A 16,187-nucleotide genomic window follows, 5' to 3' on the forward strand; every position below is an offset into this window, starting at 1 on the left:
ACTGCAACAGAAATTTATTTTAGAGACAAGTTTTAATAAGAGTCCTTATTTTCTTCAAACTGAGTGGTACACGGCAACTAACTTGATGGAATCTTGGAAGATCATGGTTATTCTCTCTTCTTCAGTCAACTCCATTTTTTTCCTTCTCTACCCTGAGGCTGTCTGTGTCTAGAATGCATCCTCCAACAATGACACATGTGGGGCTTTTATAAAAAATGATGAAACAAATGTAGTCTACCCTACCCCAGCCAATTCTCTGTCAACTTCCCCCCCCCCACCAAATGTGCTTCTCCACCCCGTTTCCACTCCAGGTTGTCCTTGGCCTTGCTCACTTCCACTTTCCTGTTAGAACCCATTCATCTGAACTTTGGGCCCTTTACCTCTACTTTCCAGCCACAGGAGAACAGTTGGCCATCTTGGCTGAGTCCCCCATCTTTTAAGATCTTACAATTTCAGAAAAGATCTTGATTTTCACATTGAATAATCCAAAGGTCCATGTCTCAAAAAAGAATAGGGGAAAAAAAGAGTTTCAACACAGAATTTTAGGCTCTACCTCTATAGAAAGGGTCCACTTGCCCTTTAAAAGAAGAGCTTGGGGCACCTGGGTGACTCAGTCGGTTAAGCATCTGCCTTCAGCTCGGGTCATGATCTCAGGGTCCTGGGTTCGAGTCCTGCATTGGGCTCCCTGCTCAGTGGACAGCCTGCTTCTCTCTCTCCTTTCCGCTAGTGCTTTCTCTCCCCATCTCTCTCTCTCTCTCAAATAAATAAATGCAATCTTTAAAATAAAATAAGAGCATATTCAATAATTCCAGAGAACTAAGGTTTTATAAGGAAGCAAAAACTTGGGAGCATAGTCTCAGCCAATACTCTTTATTACAAAAGGCATTTCTGGGGGAGCCCGGCTGACTCTGTTGGTAGAGGTTGAGACCATTGATCTTGCAATCATGAGTTCAGCCCCACATTGGGTGGGTAGAGCTCCCTAAAAAAAAAAAAAAAAATTTCTCTGCACATCAATTTCTAAGTCATTTAAGAACAATAGGATTCCTAGATGAATCCTAGGATATAAATTAAAAGTTAAAGTACCATTAATAGATTTCTCCAATACTTTTTATTTTTGCAAGTTTTATTGTTCTTTTCGATCGAAGACCAGCTTCATGTCAGATTTCTCTCTCTCTCTCTCTTCTTCTTCTTCTTCTTTTATTTTTAAAGGCTTTTTTCTCTGAGTAGCTTTGGATCTGTAAGATATTTCCTATGAGATCAGAAGACATTCTTCTTTTAGAGACTAGTTGACATATTCTTGATAGAGTAAAGAGTTGATATTAGTGAAAATTAGTAAATATGGACTGTATTTTCTTCACTGGCTTAAATTTATTTGGAAGAGCATATATTCTGTCTACATTCGCAATTTTTTTTTTTCATTTTCTGTTTCTCCCTCTGGCTGTACTCATAGAACAACAGTACATCTAGTTGAAAGATGAAAATTTGGACTAGTCCATTTTTTTTTAAGTCTTTGTAACATCCATATTTGTTTGATTACTCCTCACATGGATCATCTAAATATTAGATAAGAATAAAATTATATTAATTGCTTCATTTTATGTTTCATTTTACAAAGGTTTTTTAAATTTAACTTCACAGTAGATATTATTTTCATATTATATAGGTCAGGAAACAGAATATTTGTCTTTTACCCTTTTTAAATATTAGTTTGTCATTATTTTCTTCATGGCAATACTTTATGTATTTTATACCTATACATATATATAAATTTAAAAATTGAGATTTTGTGTGTATATATTTTAATACTAAAAAATTAAATATGTACACAAACATGTATACACATGGAAAGAAGATAATATAAGCAACTTTATTATAATAATTTGTTTGGTTTTTTAAATTTATTATAATAATTTGTTTGGTTTTTTAAATTTATTTACTTGACAGAGATCACAAGTAGGCAGAGAGGCAGACAGAGAGAGAGAGGAGGAAGCAGGCTCCCTGTTGAGCAGAGAGCCTGATGTGCGGTTTGATTCCAGGACCCTGGGATCATGAGCTGAGCTGAAGGCAGAGGCTTTAACCCACTGAGCCACCCAGGTGCCCAGCAACTTTATTATAATAATTTAACAACTCCTATGAAATGGGCATATTCCTTAAAAATTAACTTACCAATACTGACGTAACAAGAAACAGACAAATCAGAATAGCCTATAAATGTAATGAAATCCATAATTTAAAACTTCCCTAAAAGAAAACTACCGGCCCAGGATAGCATCATCAGGGAAAGATTGATACTTAGGCATCATTAAAATTAAAAACGTCCATTCATTTAAAGATATCATAAACAGATTGTATGTTGACACAGTGTACACACAATCTTTTATATATACATACCTTTCATATGTGTATATGTATATACACAATATCTAACTCTTATAGCCTCTTACTCTCTCCATCTTTGTTTCAGATATTTGTTAACTAATATTTTCATTGTTAAGGTTTTTCATGACATTGTAATCGGAACCTATATCCTCTATGATTTAATTACACATTGAGTCTAAAATTGAAACATAATAGAGTATTCATCATGTAATATGTATAAATTTTTATCTGAAGAACCAAACAGTATAATTTGACACACAAAGAAAGAAATAACTCTGTATCACTAAGTAGATATCAAACTCAGATGGATTCTTTTTCTTTTGTTTGTATTTCATATCATCAATTGCTTAAAATCATTTCTCAAATTCATTTTCTTTCCATTTGAATGATAACTTTTTTATTGAGCTTTTCTCCCAGCTGAAGTTTTCAGTTGCCTTTATATTTGTTGACATAAGAAACATGCTTGTGTCACTAAGAAATTTAAATTTTTTGATCATGCCATTAGTCTTGAAGTTATTCTAGAAATTCTGCTATTTGGAGTTCTGACTTCTGGTTCTAATTTGGTCTAACTCATTTATGGCCTTGCTATATAAATCCCAGGATTTATTTGCATTGTATTCTTGGATTAAGTCTTCTCTGTCCTGAAACACATTTCTTTTTCTAAGATGGGTGTCACCCTGGGAACATTTTATACTTTTCTGGAGAACATCATCAACTTTTGTTTTTGTTGTTGATTTTTTTTGTATGTTTTGTTTTTTCAGAAAGATACATAGAAAAGATACATAGAAAAAATATAGAAAGTTGGGTTTCTCAGGCCTTTGTATATTAGGTAATATATTTATTTTAGCCTCTCGTTTATTGTTGCCTCAAAGTGAGCAGAATCAATCTCCCATGCAAAATCAGTTTAAATGTTGAAATCGATGTCATACATACAACAACATAGTGTGAAACATTTATTACTCACATAATGAAGATTTCTGGGGAGATTAGGATGACAGGTACCCAAACCAGTTGGAAATGGCTTGAGTGAAGTTTATAGAGTAAGGTCAGAGGGAAGGTACGAACTTCTTGCCATTGCTGAGAGAGGTAGTACATGGTCCTTTTTATAGGTTTGCCTGAATGTGGGGCAAGTGAGAGAGAGAGAAGGGTAGAGATAGAAAACTGTCAGGGGGGGCGCCTGGGTGGCTCAGTGGGTTAAGCCACTGCCTTCGGCTCAGGTCATGATCTCGGGGTCCTGGGATCGAGTCCCGCATCAGGCTCTCTGCTCAGCAGGGAGCCTGCTTCCCTCTATCTCTCTCTGCCTGCCTCTCCATCTACTTGTGATTTCTCTCTGTCAAATAAATAAATAAAATCTTTAAAAAAAAAAAAAAAAAAAAAAAAAGGAAAGAAAACTGTCAGGAGTAAAATACCAAGAGTGGAATCAGACTCTTATCATATCCTTGTACTCAAATAACAGTTCATCGAACTGTACAACTTTACATTGAAAATAATTTGCCTGTAAAACCTAAAATATACTGCTACATTTTCTAAGAGCATCTTCTGATGATGACAGACTGATGAGAATTTCTTTATAGATGAAATGCTTTTTTTTCCTAGAAGCTTAGTAGATCCATTCAGTATTCTGAGAATACTGAATCTCCACTATAAAATGCTAAGGCATAGGTATTTTTTCCACTCATGTTTGACACTTGGAATGGTTCTTTTCATTTTGGCATTTATGTACTATTTCACTTCAGGGGAAAAATTAATTTCTCTCTATTTTTAAAAATTTTATTCTCTCATTTGTTTTCTCTTTCCTCTCTGGAGATCTTATGGGGCCAGATTACATGCCCAGTGGATTTATCTTCCATTTCTATGAGCTGTTAGATTTTTATCTCTGCTTTTTGTCTTATAATCAGAGAAATTGATTTTACCTCCATCCTTTAGTCCTATATTTTTTTAAAGATTTTATTTATTCACTTGACAGAGAGAGATTACAAGTAGGCAGAGAGGCAGGCAGAGAGAGAGGAGGAAGCAGGCTCCCTGCTGAGCAGAGAGCCGGATGTGGGTCTGGATCCCAGGACCCTGAGATCATGACCTGAGCCGAAGGCAGAGGCTTAACCCACTGAGCCACCCAGGTGCCCCCTTTAGTCCTATTTTTAAAAATTTGCCAGTGTTATGTTGCAATCACGAGAATTCTTTCAGGTTACCTGTCCTTCCCTTTTCACTACAATGTGTTCTTGTTTTCTGGATGAATTTCTTTATTAATCGCTTTGAGGACCTTGTATCAGTTATAAGTGTGTTTGGTGATGAGCAGTAGAGAATCCAACTACCGCACCTTGGTTAACAAGGGTGTTTATTTGTCCCTTGAGGGGAGAATCTGGGGATAGGCAGACTGAAGTCGATTTAGTAAAGACGATCTCTCCATTTTTGGGCTCTGCCATGTTTAACATTCTTATCTCTAAATGGTCATAAGAGAACTACTACCCTTTTAGGCATCTTTTTAGGTTCCAAACAAGAAGAGATAAAGACAAAAGACTGAACTGAATCTATAGATTTTTTTTTTTTTTACCTAAAGGTAACTATTTTTTTTTAAATGCCCTTTAAGGCTAAATGGGTGGGAGAAAAACACACAAAAACTCCCCAGAAAGTTCTCAGTGACTTCTATTTATAGATCACTGTCCAGAATTGGGCCACATGGCTACCATCGACCAATCATTGGAAGGTTTTTAAAAGAAGGAATTGCAAATGGGATTGAGTCAACTAAACAACAGTGTCCACCAAAGATACTAATTGGAATTTTAATAAATGTTCTATTCTTTGAATTGTCCCTCTTTTATACAACTGCCATTTCTCAAATAACTAGTCATATTTGGTGCTATCCATACCTAAAGAACTAGATTAAGTTTTGCCTTTTTAAATTTCAAGTTACTTTTCTCATTTATGTGTCTGCCATTTATGGTAAAGTTAAGATTTTTTAAATTTTTGTCATGTTATGCTAGCTTTTGTCAGTTTGAAAACTTTATTACTTTACTATCTTAGATGGTGCAGCTATAATAATTAAAATTCCCTAAGTCCTATATGGGGAAAACTTCTGATTTTACCTTCTTACCAAAGCTAGCACTCTCTTTAATTAAATGGAAATTGGTCAGGTCTCTACCATGTACCTTCTCCACTCTTCACTGTGGATGTATAATCTTGGTTCCTATTTGACTCTGGATCTTTGCCAAAAAATTTGAAATGAACCAGAACAGCTCATTTTCCAAAGTTTGCAAAAAGTTTAACTTAACATTTGTTTTCATTATTTTTCTTTTTTCATGGACTTCTGGGAAGAATCTGCTTTTGGTTTGAATTCTGAGGGGAAGGGAGGAAAGAGAAATAAAAATATCATGGAATTGGGCCAAAAGAATAAAAAAGGTAAAAGTGTTCTTATTGAACGTTTCGCTTCCTTGAATTAGTATAGTTTTACAAGTACAGGTATTGATTTTGTTTTTATTATCCTTAAGCTTTGCTAGTTCATAAAATCTGCAGAAGTAAATTTTTAAAAATGTATAAGGAAGATACTGAATTAACTGTAGACTTAATAATAAGACAAGGACTAGGATATAATTGAAGGTGGAGTGTGGGAGGAGAGAAGAGGGTAGGTATAAGAGAAGCAAGCTCCAACATTTTTGAGCCTTGCTAGAAGGTGGGAAGAGAAAAAAAAATATTAAGATGATCTTGATCATATATCAGGCTTTTAGGTTAGCAAACATGTATGCCTAAGATATTTGAATGAACAGTTAGACTTTGAAGTGTTTACCTAAGTGGTGAAGACTGTATGAAGAATTCAGCAGGATATGGTACCTATACAGTCTGGATTAAGATAGTTTTCATTTTGAATATATTCTTTCCAACAAAATATTTTGCTAAATATAACTAATTACATTTAATGTGTATTCACAACAGATGTCACATATCAATATTTATTTTAAAATATTTTGTCAAGTTACGTACACATAGACCAAGTGACTACTGGGAGGAAAAAAAAAAAAAGTGAAATTACGTTCCAAAGATTATTCAAGTTCACTTGACAGCAAAGGAGGAATTCAGGAAGTGGAATAATTAATGTTTGAGTAAATACTTTGTGTTAGCAATATAGGAAGCCATTTATATACATCATCTTTTTTTTAAATCTTATAGCTTTCAAAGTATTATCTGTATTTTATATATTTATATATTTCTTATCTGTATTTCTCTGATAAGAAATCTGAGAACTTAAGTAATTTGTTCAAAGTCAGAGTTAGGTCAAGAGGTACATGAATTTGCTAGGGCCACCGTACAAAATACCAGAGGGTGAGGGTCTTAAACAACAGAAATGTATTTTCTTGTATTCTGTCTTGCATTCTAGAGACTGGTAGTCCAAGATCAAAGTGTTGGCTGGATTAGTTTATTTGTTTGAGACCTCTCTTCTTGGCTCAAATGCTGTCTTTTTCTAGGGACTTCTCACCATATTCTCACATAATCTTTCCTCTGTCAGTACTACCCCTGTGTCTTCATGTGTGTCTAAATTTCCTCTTATATGGACACCAGTCAGATTGGCTTAGGGCCCATCCTGATGGCCTCATTTTAATTTGATCGACTCTTCAAAGGTCCCACCTATACTGGGGATCCGAACTTCAATATATGAACTTGAGGGGGATGCAATTTAGCTCATAACAAGGGGACAATTGTACTAGAAATCGTGAAATAGACATCAACCATGAAGACTTTCCTCCTCCTCTGGTCTTGCAGTGTCCTGGAATATAGAGGGAACACATTGCTGGAGGGCATTGATTATCAATCATTTATCCAGCATAAGTGTAGCCCAAATACAGAAATGGGTTGAGTTGATATAAGTAGAGAGTATACTAGACTCACAAACCTTGTGCTTGAACATTTCGTCCAGGAGAAATCCAGAAAATACTTAGTCTAAGCTCCTCACTTTACAAAGAAACAAAAGTCCAATTGTGAAATGACTTGAAGATATCATAAAATTGGTGTTACAGAGCTAGCATTTTTATAAGCTTGTTGTGTGCTATTCTCTGAGAATATATTCAGTGAATAAACATATACATTTGTGTGTACTAGATATATAAATATAGATTTTAAAAGTCTTCTAGTCTTTAAAATGATATTTCCAATTTACTGATGGACAAAAAGTCCTGTAGCTGAGATTTAACTTTTTTTTTTTTTTTTTAAGATTTATTTATTTTACAGAGAGGGAATAGGAGGGGAGTGGCAAAGGGAGAGGGAATCCCAAGTAGACTCCTTGCTGAGCACAGATTCGGAGGTGGCACTTGATCTCATTGAGAGAGAGTGTATGCGGGAGAGGCAGAGGGAGAGAGAGAATACCAAGCTGGCTCTGCTGAGCATAGAGCCTAAGGTGGGGCTCAGTCTCACCACCCTGAGATCACAACCTGAGCTGAAATCACAAGAGTCAGAGGCTTAATGAACTGAGCTACCCAGGTGCCCCAGCCTTAGGAATTTTTTGATCAGTAAAATGGAAACAATAATGACTACTTTCCCATGCCAGTTTAAAGATTAGAAGACAGTTTTAAATATAATAATATAATCTATATAATTATATAGACATACACATCCGTAGATATAGGTAGAGATAGATGTAAGGTCTCATGGGGAAGAGTTCATAAAATCTCCAGAGGGAAGATAATCTATCTAAAACAATTCAGACTCTCACATGTGATAACATGCTAACTGACATAAAGGAAAATCCCTCCTTGTCACTTATTTTCACATCATTGTATAGCCCTGACAATTACAATGTGATGTGACTGAAGACCTTGGTAACTTGATTTCATTTTTGTCATTTGTTTGTTTTGTGGGCAGAGGAGCTGCTGCTTTAAAGTTCTGCAGCCCACCGCTCTCCCCAGGTGGTTTAAAGAGATTGTGGTTGATGGAGTCAGTGAAATTTGTCATATCTAAATCTATTTTTCTCTGTGAACAGGATCAACAGTCAATGGGTACCAACTGTGTCTTTTTCCCTGAGACAGGAAGAACTTGGTTTGTTGAGTCTTGCAAGCTTCTGCTCAAGTCCCAGCTCCTTCTCTTGAAATTGGGCCTATAGGTGGCAGCAACTGTTAGCTATTGAGCTTGGGTGACATGTGCCAAAAGTTCTCTTGAAATACTTTGAATAGTTTAAATATTCTTGGATACTTGAAAATGAAATTTTCTCTAGATAAGAAAGTGAAAGGTCAGACTTGAGTTGTGACTGTTGAATGATTCACACAATATAGTCAACATTCAATAGATTAAGAAGTTGCAGTGCCTGAAACCTGTATTTTAGAAGTTTAAGATGCGATCATGGTTGGGTTCAGTCTTTACATTTGTGGCTGCTGTGGTCAGATGTCTTATCCTTGGCTCTCCATGGTTTTGTGTAAAATGGATATTTGAACCTTAATATTCTCCCTTCAGTTCCTCTGTGCTGATCACTCAATAAAAGGTGAAATTTCAATTCATGTACTGTTTTACACAATGAATATGCCCCAGAAACATTGAATGCAATTCAAGTTTTTGCAAATCAAACAACGCTTACATGCATAAAGCAGCTTATACCTTTAGGGTGATTTGCAGGGAAAATCCTAGTGCATTTTAAGCTATATCATAGGAACTTCTTTGGAGGGTTTGGAATTTTGGTAATTTGTTTTCCTTGATGAGGGACACCTGTATCTAACAATTTCTTCCAACAATCCATTAGGTTCTGGGACAGTGGAGGCAATATGGACTTTAGCCGGATGTCTGTAGGTGATTGCTACACAATATTTTGGCATGACTAACCTGAAACACATTAATCATCCTTCTGGTTTATGTAACTTGTGGCTCAGTATACTGAGGAGACGGTGGGTGGCATCAGCCCCGTTTCAATCAGCTGGACCTAGTCTTTGTGTTTCCTCATTCTCAAGAGAACTAAAAGTAATGCTTTTCGACTCACTAGGCCTCTCTCCATGCCCTGAGATGTCATACTGAGCGGAAGACTAGCTGCTTCTAACACAGACCTTTGACTACCCAGCAAAACCAAGTGTCTTTGACTTCCTAATTTCCAAAGGGAATTTCTTTTATGTGAATTATTTAGTTGGGTTATTTTCTATTATGCAAACAAAATGTCTAGTTTTCCTTTGCTGTCTTGACCAGTTTGAAGGGAAAAAGAAATGGCATCCCTTTGGGAACACAAGTTTTAATGCCTGCCAACAGTGAAACTCACTGAACCAGAGCTGAAAATAAAACATAGTTTGGAAGAGATGCATCGATAGCATAGATGTCCAATAATTTGAGGAAAACGAGGTTTGGCCTTTTTATGTTACAACTCTGGCCAGAGGCATAAATTTTGATTTTAAGGTAGATGGCTGAAGCTGAAATTGAATGGGAACAACTGAACATTGAGCTGGAGGTTACCTGAGATAAAAAACCAAAGGGTTAACTTTCTCCTTTGGGATTAGCCTGCAATGAATCTATTAGAGTTTTTTGTTTGTTTTGGTTTGTTTTCTTGGGGGAGGGGGCGTGGTGGTGGTGGTGGTGGTGGTTGTTTTTTGAGTATGCTCTATGGAGGAGAAGAAGATATAGAACAGATACATAGACATCGACCTACAAAAGCAATGTTTTATATAATTGAATCAGCTATAATCCATCTAGAATCCTGAGCAAAAGTTACTAGGTGCCTCAAGAGAATGTGTTGGGAAACAAAAGTATCATATACCTTTTAGGGCACTGCTGAGGGAAGAGTCTAACACAAGGCAAAGGTGGAGAAATGAAAGAAAGGTAAAGAAAGTGCTTCAAACAGATAGGCATTTTCTACAGAGAACTTCCTTGTTGTCCTTGCACTTGAAAATACAGTATACTGTGTTTAATCCTTTCATCCTTATCTTTAAAGATAAGGATTTGTCCCAATGATTATTTTATTATTGTTTCAAGGCTTATATAAAATGGAACAAGGCATAGCTTATATATAAGATATATATTTATATATACATATTTTAAATATATAATACTTACACGTGTGTATATTTAAGGATGCTGCCTTTCTACTTTTTGACTTTAAGCTTTAGCATCACTAGGTAATACCTGTTTCTCCAATAAACTTGGTCTGTTTCTATGCACAAAACAATATTTAGTAGAATCAGTTCTTAAAAACACTTAAATTCCAGATCCATCTTTCCTTTGTAACACATAGGCTTCTCTTGTATCCTTAGACCCAGTCCTCATTATAAATTCCCTATACTCGGTGCATATTCTTGATGCTTTTCTCCTTTGCCTTAAGTTGGGTAAACTGCAGGCACTTGGTCCATGAAGAAGTATCTTAGGGGGTTCTAGAAAAAATTGCCCTCTGGAATCTCTGTGATTTTGAGGAAAAAAATAGAGTGCCTCCAGGAAGGCCAACCCCCTTTCCTAAAAATAACCCCATTCTCTGTATTATTTTCTGGAGTCCACATTTTAAAATTTCTTCTTCTTACACACATATATACTATCAAGTTAAGCTGCGATTAACAGTACTATGTCCCATAAAAAGGAATCTTTTCTCTGTAGATTAGACTAATCATAAGGCTTCAGCTTTATATATTAAATGTCAATTTTTAGGGGCACTTGGTGGCTCAGTAGGTTAAGTCTCTGCCTTCAGCTCAGATCATGATCTCAGGATCTTGGGATCCAGCAAGGGATGCAATAGTCTTTCTGCTCAGCAGGGAGCCTGCATCCCCCCCCCACCTCCTGCCCTTGCCTGCCTCTCTGCCTACTTGTGATCTCTGTCAAATAAAGAAATAAAAATCTTTTTAAAAAATGTTAATTTTTAGAGAAAAATGTCCAGGATGATTGACCAAGGCCCATCGTGGCAGTCTCTGCATGGCTGTCGTGATTGTGTAGCAAAATGATAGTAATTTCTAGGATGTAACCTCTGTGATGGCAGGATTCTCAGCTATTTTGTTCTTTGCAGTTTTGTCAATGCCTTACCAGAGCATGGCAGCTAGTAGTTGCTCAATAAATACTTGTTGAATGAATGAATCATTAAGAAAATTACTAGAGTAAATTGAATGGTTTGGTGGGATACAATGTCTAGCTTCTTCTAGCGTTGAATTTGTTTGATCCATACACTCTGTTATTGTGACTTCTAATTAAGTTCCTTAATTTTAAACGGAACAACTTCTGTGCCAAGTCACTCGTCAGTACTTTGGCACTGTGACTAGATTAGCAGCCACTTTCTCTTCAACCTGCATCAAACCTACCTCTAACCCAAGAAAGAATTCTTTCATAGTTGCCTCACTCTTGAGTGCTCTAAGGCATTACAAGTTTTTGCTGTCTACTTGAACAATTGATAGTAGTCCTTTGAAGTAGAGCTTTGAACAAGAGATAAGAAATAGTAATCTAACCGTAGCCTATGCTGATAGTCGACAGGACCATCTTGCTATTCAAGCCACTGAAGATTGTTAATCTCACTCAGAATTATGTTGAAGCCATAGAATATGCTTTCTAATTTTCAACTTCCTTTCCTCTCCTTCCCTTTATTTTTGTTAAGTTCTGGTGGCAGGATATAAATACAAAAGAGAGTGGTATTCTGTATCTCTCCTCTTTCTTGTGGGCAGAAACAAAGTAAGGCCAGAGTGTAAATGTATGTGCCTTTCTTTGTGATTAAACAGTTTCAAATGAGAATCTCACCATAGACATGTTCTTTTTAAGAAGTGTCAGTAGCAAATATTGGGAATGTTTTTCTTGAGTGGGAGGGACATTTGACAGAAGGTACCGCTATTCATACTAAGACTAATATTGTGCCACTTACCAATTCAACCCAGATCCGGGAGGTGACAAGAGTCATAGCCATCAAGTATCTATTCCTGCATTCTAATGCTTCAAAGAGTCTTGAGACGAATTCTCAGAAATGGGCTAAATAACCAGAGGAAAGTCTGTTACTCTTAAAAGGTTTATCCACCCCCTCTACTCTCCCCTCATTTGGTCTTTACCTTGTCCAGGAGAAAACTAGTCAAAGAGCTCATTTAGAAACATTTTCATTCTGTCCAGACTGGTTCAAACATTTTCCGAAAACTTCTTTCTGGACCATTCCGGTTTTTCTGCCAAGAAACTTACCCTCACTGCTACTCTGTTTCCTGGGATTTGGACACGAGCTCTTGATGGCTTTCTGTGGTTTTCTCTCTCTTCGTGTCTCCATGTTGAGGTTACTCACCTTAATAAATCCAAGTTATTTCACTCTATGAAATGTCTTGGTTCTCATTGTTGAGAAGCAGAGCCAGAGGGAAAGGCAGCTCATGTCCCATTTCTCAGGCAGAGGCTTGGGACATCCTCAGTGGCTCCCTCCAGCTCCCCCCACCCCACCAGCAGGTTCCTGAAGTCAGACCCTGTATTGTCCTGAGGATTACACTGATCAGCTCTAAGTCAGTCAGGTAACAGGAGCCCTTTCAATGGTGTCCTCCGATTCTGTCAGGTTGACTATTCAAATGCCGGTTTTTGGGATCCCTCCAGCATTCCTTCATGTAATCCAGGCACGTTATTGCAAGTTTTATTTGAGAAGGGGCTACTTACTTGTCACTTGGAATATTTTCAGTTTTAAGTCAAAACCTTCTTAGTCAAGGGGGGGAGAAAAAGAAGAAAGCAAAAGAAATGAGAGAATATGGTGTAAATTGGAATTGGTGGGGGGAGGCAGAAAAGCCCAGAACAAGACGCAGTAGTGTATCAAATGCCAAACGTACATTAAGTGCACGTGTGCGCTGGGGGATGCAGTTTCTGTTTTGTTTTACATAGTAACTGTAATGATTTTGTGCTGTTTAGTGTTTTGCTTTTTCCAAGAAGTACTAAGATCCATGGAGTCAAAAGCAAGGGAATATAGGCAAGAGTGCAAGTCTGAGCTCTTCTTGGGGCTTGGATACGTGCTTCTGTGTTCCAGCTCTCGTGGGGAGGGAGCACTATAGGCTACTGGGGGATACCCAGTTTGCCATTTCAGGGGGTTGGCCTGGGTGCTGCTAAGAAAAGAGACAAATTCCTGGGTGCCAGGGGAGAGGCAATGCTTCCAAATGAGTCAGCTGTGATTGCTGCCAGAGGACAGGACTCAGCAGCCTCTCAGAGGTGTGCAGAACTTGGGGTACAGGCGGAGGAGAAGAGGTTTTTAAAAAAACAGTCATTGGGGGTGCCTGGGTGGCTCAGTGGGTTAAAGCCTCTGCCTTCCGCTCAGGTCATGATCTCAGGGTCCTGAGATCAAGCCCCGCATCCAGCTCTCTGCTCGGCAGGGAGCCTGCTTCCTCCCTCTTCTCTCTCTACCTGCCTCTCTGCCTACTTGTGATCTCTCTCTGTCAAATAAATAAATAAAATCTTTGGGGGAAAAAAAAACAGTCATTGGACAGTATCTTTTAAGTAAATATGAATTGTTGAGTTTCGGCAGAATTTTGCCAGACTTCCCTTTCATATATACTTTTTTTTTTTTTAAGCATCTACCTAGATTGGTGTCTGACACCTTGTTACAAAGACCTAAGAAATGGGATTTTCATTTCTCTTTTTCTATAGCTTAAAGGCCTTCTCCAATGAATTGAAGCCTAAAATTAATCAATTTGTAAATAACCTAAAACCAGAAGCACTTTGAAGAATGCACACCCCCCCCCACACCCCGCCATACACACTCTATTTTTCTGGATAGTTAGTCTTCTTTGCAGTTAAAAATGTCATTAGGGGGATGCCTGGGTGGCTCAGTTGGTTAAGCAGCTGCCTTTGGCTCAGGTCATGATCCTGGCATCCTGGGATCGAGACCCACATCAGGCTCCTTGCTCCACGGGGAGCCTGCTTCTCCCTCTGACTCTGCCTGCCACTCTGTCTGCCTGTGCTCGCTCTCGCTCTCTCTCTCTGACTAAATAAATTAAAAAAAAAATCTTAAAAATGTCATTAGGATAAAACATAGATACTGACTTTGCTTTGGAGTGCTGAGTTAACCCTGGTGAATTAATAGCTAAATAAGATGGTTGAAAAAAAATGGAGACAGTGAGAGGCAAGAACATCTTTAACTCTCAGCTGGTCCAAGTTATACAATCCTGCTTCTAAAACTGTCATTCATTCTGAATTCTCTCAGATGACCCCAAAATAGATAATCCATCTCTGATGCTATTTACTGTGGCTATTTTCATTCTCTGAGTGCAACTTTGTAGCACTTAAGAATAATAATACTTCCCTCCCTCAACACTATCTTCAGGACTTCCTGCCAGTTAGAGACTTTCTACATCCTCCCCCGCTCCTCCCTTCTGGCTTCTCCCAGCTGTTGGAGCCGTCTCATGCTGCTGCCAGCTTCCACACTCTCCCTGGAGAAGTGGCCTCCTCTCCAGGTCGCGATGGGGTAGGCGGGCACAGGTGCGCAGCCTTATCCCGTCTGAGACAGTGTGGGCTCACATCCACATCCATGTATTTCTTTTCCTCGCAAGTAGCTGTTAAGTTGTGAGTTCTGTTTCTTCAAGTCAGGTTTTGAAAGGAAAGGGAAAAAGAAAACGCTGGAGCTAAAAAGACTCCGGAGAAGGGAGCAGGAGCGGTTGCTATGCGCTTTGCAACACACACGCGTGCGTGTGCGTGAGCGCGCGCGCGCACACACACACGGACAAAAGGATAAATTGAAAAAGAATGCAGCAACCCCTGCTTGTTTAGCAGTCCGGTCAGCCCCACAGATGAGGAAGTGCCGCTTTGTTCCAAGCTAAAGCCTTGTTTTCTTGTTCATTGTCTTCCAGGGTAAAATGGGGGGGGGAATTCACCTGTCTGATGCAAAGTTAAACTGCTGGCTTTAATGTGACTGCATGGGAACTTGGGTTTATTAATGAATACAACATACCCTCTTTGATTTGAAAGCTTTCACCCTGCTGAAAAGATTCAAAAGGCATCGCTTCCTGCACCAGTGCAATTCCTTTATCCGTCTCAGTGGTTCACCCCTCGCCGGCTGCTGTATCTCATTAACAAGCATTTGACCACTGCAGCCGGCCTGGGAGTGTGTTGACACTTGAAAGGCCCAGGCAGGCGTGGGCAGGCCATCAGCTATGGCAACAGGAAACTGCCCCGGAGACAACACTGAGAAAACAGCAGCTGCAAAAGCCAAAGTCAGAACAGACATAAAGGGTTGCCTATATCCACGTCAGGCTGGGTTATCGGTGCGTGCCTGTGGGTCTGAAGTCACACGTCTATTCGCTATATTTATGGGATAAGCCGGTTGCTATCGACATGTATCAGAATCTAGACTTGCTGACAACCCAGAATAATTTTTTGACTTGCAACGTTCTCAAACCTTAGGTTTCAAAAATCTTAGTCTCCTTCTAATACGTGGTCTCGCTGTTGTACGTAAGAATGGTCACTAGAGGCTTAAACTTGATATCCACCTTCACGCCGAAGTCATGTGTATAATCACAAGTATATATACCTGAATCTGTATCCATTTTTCACGCCACCACCCTATTTTTCAAAAACAGATCAACTTGTAAAGCTGTCATATTAAAGATGTAAGATTTCTCGGATAGTCTTTGGCTCAGGAATCAAACTGATAATTTTGTGTAGAATAAGAACGACCAGCTGTGTAGAGATAGCTCATAAAGTTAAGTGGGATAATCCACATGTATAATTATAATTTAAATGCTTAAATTAATCAAATGTATTTACTAGTCATTGAATTGTGGACAATGAAGTTCGATACCCCTGAATCGGTTCCTAACGGTTGTGTTCGTGGCATCAGAGGGCTCATAGTACAGACACCAATTAGACTGTCTCATGCAACGTTTGGAGCAGGTAGTTCTCCAAATCTAGTGTGTCCACATTCAAGCCCACAAAAGCATTTTGAG

General features: G+C 38.3%; 1 long non-coding RNA gene across 1 annotated transcript; it reads right to left on the reverse strand.

Moving 5' to 3' along the window:
• Nucleotides 1-1,089: 1,089 nt before the first annotated feature.
• LOC309849259 lies at nucleotides 1,090-12,784 on the reverse strand. Its single transcript, XR_014303621.1, has 3 exons — nucleotides 12,466-12,784; nucleotides 12,161-12,264; nucleotides 1,090-1,249 (listed from the first exon to the last, which is right to left on the reverse strand). It is a non-coding gene; the product is annotated as an uncharacterized lncRNA (long non-coding RNA).
• Between the last annotated feature and the right edge of the window lie 3,403 nt (nucleotides 12,785-16,187).

Source organism: Mustela nivalis (genome assembly GCF_964662115.1).
Source record: "Mustela nivalis genome assembly, chromosome: 15".
Lineage (NCBI taxonomy): Eukaryota > Metazoa > Chordata > Mammalia > Carnivora > Mustelidae > Mustela > Mustela nivalis.